Raw genomic sequence first — 7,840 nt, 5'->3', positions numbered from 1 at the left:
TTCCATTGTGTACTATATGTACTACATTATCTTTATTGTGTATTCAATTCATTAATGGACATGTCTTGGCTATTGTAAATACTGCAATGAACATGGGAGTTCAGATAGCTCTTCAACATAATGATTTCCTTTCTTTTGGATGTACACCCAGAAGTGGAATGGCTGGCTCATCCAGTAGTTTAATTTTTAACTTTTTGAGGAAACTCCATATTGTTTTCCATAATGGCTATACCAATTTACATTGCCACCAACAGGGATAAGTGAACCCATGTAGTTTAGATCCAGAGAGTCCTTGTTCTTACACCCCACAGCTAAACAAGCGAGGCTCTAGTCGGTCAGACCTGGACTTGCCTCCTTGGGCATGTCCAAATCTTCTCTTATTCCTATGGTAAATGGCCATCTCTTACATGGGAGTCAAATGGGATAAATTAGGCAAGTCCTATAAACACCTGAGCAAAGATTCTCAGTCCATATTAGCTAGTGGTGTTACTGGTGACAGCTGCACTTCTGAAGCCACACAAGTCCAGCGGTCATTTAGATATCTAGTTCTCAATCTGCTGCATTTCTGGCCCTCCCACTGGTAAATTTCCTTCTACCTTGAGCTTCCTGACACTGCCTTCCTCTGAAAACATTTCATTCCAGTTGAGTCCCTAACCAGAACGATCAAAACTCTTCTTGCTACAGTCTCCTTTCCCCCCAGCAGGAAACCATGGTAGCTGAAAGGTAGCTGTGTTTGCCAGGATAAATTTCCATGCCATGTTTTGCAAATACTCTTTAAGGCACCCTGTGCTTCTTGTCCTCAGGAACCTGCAGACAACTCAGGCAGATTCTGAGCCACAATCAGTCTTTGCCAGACACTGCAGGACAGCTGGGCAGCACTCTGCTGAGGACCATGAGTTAAAGGCTTTCTTTTCTTGTATTGATCCCTTGAAATTGTGCCTAGTGTCTTTGCAAATTTCAAGACAGGCTTTTCTTAAGTGCTAAATTGCAGCGTCTGCTTAAATATTTAAGAAACCTTAATCTAGATAACAATTGTTTCAGGCATTTTATATTCTGTAGCATTTCCAGACTCACACAGCCTCTCCCTAATGGAAGTTTTTAGAAGTCCTATCCAGGAAGTGAGCAGAGGCTGGAGCAGGAAGGAAGGGGTGCAGGAGGCTCTGGGGATGATGAGGGGCAAGTTTATTTTTTTGTGGCAGGCAAATTTTCATCAGTTAAGGAGGCAAACCAGGCAGAAATGTTTTTACAGGCTTTTATTTTTCTGTTTTTCATTTGAAAGGAAAAGTCAGGAGCTTGGGTTATTTAATTATAATTTTTAAAGGAAGTTTACATCTTTATCAGAGCTTGGTATTGGCTGTCCTAGTAAAGGATGGGCTGGATTTAACCAGTTCTTCCCCCAAGAACCACAGTCAGGCACTAAACCAAAATCCACATCTTCAAGGTCCCATAGAGCCTCCATAGAAGCTGGGCTGCATCAGTCCCAGTGCTGATTTTCTGTTTCGTTTTTAATCCTCAGAGATCTTTAAGCAAACAAACACACAACAACAAAACTTAAAATTATGAAGGACTTTTTTCAGGATGAAAATACTATAGGCATACTTAAAAAACTTTGGTAAATACTAGCTACTATAAGGGGAAAATTCATATCATCTGTTATGTAACCAACCAGAAATAAAATTCAACATTTGATATAATATATATGTACTTTATAAAACAGATTTTGGGGGAAATTTTTTTTAAAGTCGAGGTTATATATTACATATAGTTGCATCTTATCTTTTCATTTAACATTGCATCGTGAGAACTTTCCCATGTTATTAAAACTTTTCAATATTATGAGTATTGAAGGCTTCATAATTATGTTGCAAAGTATGGATGCATCATGATTTTTTTTATCTTCTTGTTTTCCTTTCTTCTTTCCTCCCTCATTTTCTCTTTCCTTCTTTCCTTTGCTCCTTCCCTGCTCCCTCCCTTCCTCTCTTCCTCCTTTGCTTCCCTTCTGATTCTTCTTTTATATTTTAATCAAATTTATACATTTACACATTTAAATAGTCAACATGATCTACAAGGCAGGAGAAACAGCAGCTTCCCACCACTACCCTACCTTATCACCCACTCCCCAGAGGTAAGATTTATCATTGTTAGTGACTAGTATACTATCTATTGCCATATACTTAAATAATATGCTTATATTGGAAATTCTTGAGCTTTTAAAAAATTTAGGCATTATCTATTGACTTTCTACTATAGAACTCCCTTCCCCAACACACACACACACACACACACACACACACACACACACACACACACACACACATTTTCTCTCCCATATCTTCCCATCCCAATATCATTTGTAACTTTGGTTAGATTAATATTCAGAATTTAAATAGCACATAAATGCTAATCACAACTGAGCCATGTCTTGTTCTATGATGACCTGTCTGTCTTTTCCTGTAATTTGTCTCATTTTCTCTGAAGTTAAAGGAAACAAACAAACAAAAATGTGGTTCTGTCCTTTGTATCTTTTCTTAGGTTTCTAAGTACTTACCTCTATCTCATCCTCAGATTCTTCTCTAGTTGAATAAATCTCCACTCCATTTTTTAGATATTAGGTAAGCTGTCATTTGCACATGTGATTTCTGTGGAAATCACTCAGGACATTTTACCTACTGCTGTGTGCACTGATTGCTCTCCAAGCCTGTTGTAAAGTAGCAAATATTTCCCTTCCCCTCACCCAGAGTATTTTCCTTTCACCTTCGTCTTGGTAGAGACCTTCTCTTGCACCGGATCCCATGTTTCCTAAATTGCATTTCTTTATTTACCTGGGTTTACGGCAACTTTTGATGGGAAGTCTCCTCTCAGCTTCCTGAGGAACAAACAGTGCACATAAAGTAATTAAAAAAAAACTTTATTGGGGAACAACCATGGTCATTGGTTACACATTGCTTGCATGCTACAGTGGCATAGTTGATTCTTTTTTTAGGGAGGGTCAGCTCACAGTGGCCCATGAGGGGATTGAACCGGCAACCTTGGTGTTATCTGCACCACGCTCTAACCAACTAAGCTAACCAGTCACCCTTAAAGTAAATTTTTTACTTACATGTATAAAAGTGTCTTTTGGGGGGCCAGCCGAGTGGCTTAGTTGCTTAAGAGCTTGCTCAAGAGTTTGAGCTCTGAGCAACAGCAGTTCGAGTCCCGGCCCAAGCTGAGCAGCCGCTGAGCTGCCAACAGGTAGCAGGATGGCTCAGCTAAAAGAAAAAAAAAATGTGTCTTTATTCTTTCCTCCCACTTAAGTAACTATTTGGCTATATTTAGAATTCTAAGTTAGANAACGTCTTCCACAACTAGACTGAAGAACAAAACAACAGCAACTTGTCTGTTCCCCTTCCCCCGATTCCCCAGCATTGTTCCCCTCCCCCAATTCCCCAATAAAAAATCTTTAAAAAAAAAAAAAAGATAAAAACCCCTTTGCTCTTCTCGCTTAGCCCCTCTACCCACTCTGTGAAGGTAGCTTCTCTTATAATGCCTTTGGTGGATGACTCAAGGCTTCCCACATTTGCTTCCAACTTTTCTCTCTAGCTCTGAACAATTATACATGCCATGGAAGTTCGGCCTAATGAAATGCTCACCAGTCCCCAAACAAAACCTTCATTGTTCTGGTATTACTATGTAAAATCTTTGGAAGTCTCCAGCATTGCTACCACCCCAGAACATTCCAGCATCCTTCAATGAGCATCCAAGAGCTGCCTCTGCAGCAAAGTCTTCTAACTATTCATGCCTTGTAGAATGTTATGTGATAACATTTTCATTTAAATCCTCACAGCATCTCACACCTTAAAATCAACCCTAGTGGGTGTTTTGCATCTGAGACTTCTTATATGGTTAGTGCTTTTTGTTTCCTGTTTAAGAAACCATGATCACCCCAACTTACCCATGCATCAATAAACACTTCAAGAAAACAGAGCTGATCACTAACATTTTTGACACCCAGGAAAGAGATCCTGCTAAGAAAAATTATTGTAAAATGGGATGCTGCAAGGAGCCTGCTAAGAAGAGGAGGGAGCTATGATTGGCAGGCCTTTATTAATAAATTAGTCAAAAGATTTAGCCATTGTATAGACAGAGATGGCACATTTGGTGTATTCAATGAGATATTCCTGAGCTGTAGGTCATTTGTAGTAAGAACGTGAATTTTAAGCAAAAGAAGACAGAGTGAATAACAAAAGGGCCACTTCCTCATGATGATTTGTGAACATGAAGAATTTATTGGGCCACAGAGCAAGGATATTAAAAAGCAGTCACAGAGGTGTAAAGTACAGTGTAGGGAATATAGTCAGTAATATTCTAGCGGCTGTATGGTGTCAGATAGGTACTAGACTTATGGGGTGATCACTTCATAAGTTATATCAATGTCTAATCACCATGTTGTACACCTGAAACTAATATAATAAATATTGAATGTCAACTGTAATTGAAAGATTTAAAAATTATATATAAAAAGAAACCTACAGCTCATAGGCTTAATACGGTCTGCTACCTGCTTTGGTAGAAACGTTTTATTGGAACATGTATTGTCTTTGACTGCTTTTGCACTAAAATAGCAGAGTTGAGTAGTTGACACAGAGACAATGCTGAAATGGTTCCCATCTGGCCCTTAGGAAAAGTTTGCAGCCCCTGCTAGAGAATAACATTATAGCCAAGATTCATATTCCTGGGATTTTTGGGACTCACCAGACGGTAGGAACTGCTGGAGATGGTATGCCAGGGACCCCCGGACATAAATGCAGATGACTACTGGGGGATTTTTTGGTTAATTGAAATGTTTCAGTGTTGCCTGTGAGGTAAAATTTAATTAAACAATGATAAGCATCTAGAATAGAGCAAAGGATTGTCTCTGGTCTTGTATTCTGCGATAAGAATATTTGCACACTTGTTGCTATCTATTGTCTCTGTTACAGAAGAGAGAAAATCCACCTCTTAGTACCCAAATGAGAATGGAAAATACATATCTATACCTATATCTATATCTAATATCTATATCTATATCATCATCACCGCCGGTCATTTGGGGATAATTAGAGAAAGAAACATGACCTTGAGAGAGAGGACTAAGGGTAAGATATGTCCATGGTGCCAGATTCTAGGCAGCCTTTTGTGTTGGCCCCTCCTAAAAGGAGGGGTGCTCAAGTCTTTGCTCCGCTTGCTACTGAAAGCAGCGCAAAGTTAAAGCAAGTGGCCTCTGCGTCGGACAGCTCAGAAACGAGGTGGATCATGTCATTATAGATTAGGAAATAAAGGGATTTTTTTAAAAAAGCATTTTTGAACTTACATCTGTCCCCTAGCACCCTAGATCTTGTACTCATTGACTCAAAAAAGCAATATCCTTTATTGCTATTGAAATCTAGCAAGTTAAAGCTATTTCCTCTCATCCTTGGACTGTGATAAGGGACTANTTTTATTATGAAATACACATTTTTTAGAATTAGTTTCAGCTGTACAACACAGTGCAATAGTTATACTTTTTACCCCTCGAAGTGACAACCCCCCTCCCCTAATCCGCCGCCCCATTTCCCCCCGATATCATACATATCTATTACAATTCCCTTGACTCCACTCCCACACTATACTCCATGTCCCATGACTATATATGTATATATATTCAATTATAGTTGACATACAATATTATACAACATCAGCTTCAGGTGTACAGTGCAGTGATCAAGCCTCTTCCCCATTCATGACGCAAGACATGTGACCACCTGACACCCTACAAAATATTCACAACATGGCAGTTCTGTTTTTAATTCTCTGAGCAAACTCCACATTATTTTCCACAGTGGTTGTACCGACTTATATTCCCACCAACAATGCACCAAGGTTCCCTTTTCTCAACATCCACACTGGCATTTATCTCTTGTCTTTTTTGTAACAGTCACTTTAAGAGGTGTGTGGTGATATGTTATTATGATATTTGATTCACATTTCCCTGAAGAACACAGAGGGCCAACAGTTGGCCATCTGTCTTCTTTGCTTTGTTTTTGCTATTGAGTAGCATGAATTTCTTTCAGCTTTTGGATATTAACCCCTTATCAGATATGTGATTTGTATATATTTTCTCTCATTCCATAAGCTGTCTTTTCATTTTGTTGATTGTTTCTTCTGCTGTGCAGAAGCTTTTTAGTTTGATGCAGTGTCACTTGTTAATTTTTACTTGTTTTGCTTCTGTTTTTGGTGTCAAATCCTAAAAGTCATTGCCAAGACAGATATGTCAAGGAGCTTCTTTTGTTAAGGGCAATTTTAACAGAGTGGAGGGAGCTAACAAGCTGTCCCACTAGAGGGCGTGCTTGACCTACTCATCAGCCCCTCCCAAGCGGGTCTGAGGTGGCGGGACTATAAGGCCTTCTACATCCTGTGTAGAAGTGAATGCTTTCAAACAACAAAAATACCATTTTTCTTTTGTGTTTCTTATTTGTAAAAGAATACACAGAAAATTGAGAAAACGTTGAAACGTATGAAGAAAAATAACAAAAATTTCGCACAGTCTCAGAATACTGGAGTTCTTTTAGCAATTTTGTGTGGAATAAGTTGAATTTTCTTTTTTTTAATTAAAGTAACAGCTAGCATCAGAATCCCTCTTTGGGGGTGAGGATTTTTGTTTTGATTTGGTTTTTTTCATATTCATTTTCACTTATTTTCCTCACTCTCTCTTTTCAGACAAATGTAAACTGACACATTTTCTGGATTCAGTGTAAAAGAACATCTGGTCCCTCGGTATAGAAACCAGAGAGATGCTGTCAGGGGCTGGGTGTCCTTTGATGACAGAGATTCAGGACATCTCATGTTTCATCTTCTTAACACAGTGTCAATCAAGCATGCTGTACAAGTTCAGTACATGTTTTCAATAAACATCAGATTTTGAGTCAATAGGTAGACAGACACAAAGTAATTAATCTTGAACTCTCCCACCCCACCCTCACCAGGTGAAGCAGCATTCTAAGCAGACAGTTAAATCTGCTTGCTCCCCACACAGCCTAGCTGAGCCCTGAGGAAGGTAAGCATTCATGATTCCTGCATTCAGGTAACTGGACTTCCATAGATTCTTTTCGTGTATAACACCCAATGAGTTTTTCCAAGAGTATTTTGTATTGCCCATTGTTTTGTTTCCTGAAGCTGAAAGTGAGTGTGGGGAGGGGTGGAGGAGATGGGGGAAGGAGGGGACAAGCTGAGGTTTCCATTAGTGTGCCTTGATACACTATTAGTATTTTGACTTTAGCTAGGTAGACACTTTAAAGAGTGCATTTAATTCTGAAAGAACTCTAGAGGAAAAAATGTAATGACAAAAACTTATGTCTTGCTATTTTGGATTCTAATGGTTGAAAGGACACCTACGCACACAATTTCATCCAGTCCACAATTTTGTAAACTTTATTGTTTCTAACAGTTCTGATACCTGAAGAACTGAGCTGTTAACTGAAAAATAGGCTCTCTTTTATTGGCGGCTGAGAAGGAGAGCTACCTTGCAGAACCAACATATCCTCTTTGGAGGAAATAAGTTTGTTTCCTTTGCTCTTTTTGCCAGTAGCTTCTATTAAGAAAACGTGAGTCCTACTGCTTATGTCAGAGCAGATCTCTTTCAGTGGCAAGTAGAATAAATGGAGTGGCCACTGGGCAACACGATTCCTTTTTCTCTTCCTAGACCACTAGCTGAAGATAATGCAATACATAGAGTAAACTCAGAGAAAAATACAGGTGCTTTCAGACAGTTCATTCAATTCAAGTTGGCTTTTTCCAAATAGCTTTTTTCTCTCTCTTTCACCTTCCCAGTGTAACAGAATTTCAG

At 39.0% G+C, this 7,840-nt stretch overlaps 1 long non-coding RNA gene across 1 annotated transcript; it reads right to left on the bottom strand.

Moving 5' to 3' along the window:
• Positions 1 to 200: 200 nt before the first annotated feature.
• Positions 201 to 3,193, bottom strand: LOC109377122 (uncharacterized). Its single transcript, XR_002122823.1, has 3 exons — positions 3,101 to 3,193; positions 2,823 to 2,866; positions 201 to 1,520 (listed from the first exon to the last, which is right to left on the bottom strand). It is a non-coding gene; the product is annotated as an uncharacterized LOC109377122 (long non-coding RNA).
• Positions 3,194 to 7,840: the final 4,647 nt, after the last annotated feature.

This window comes from Hipposideros armiger, unplaced genomic scaffold (genome assembly GCF_001890085.2).
Source record: "Hipposideros armiger isolate ML-2016 unplaced genomic scaffold, ASM189008v1 scaffold_1298, whole genome shotgun sequence".
Lineage (NCBI taxonomy): Eukaryota > Metazoa > Chordata > Mammalia > Chiroptera > Hipposideridae > Hipposideros > Hipposideros armiger.
This window is presented reverse-complemented; position numbering and strand designations above follow the sequence as displayed.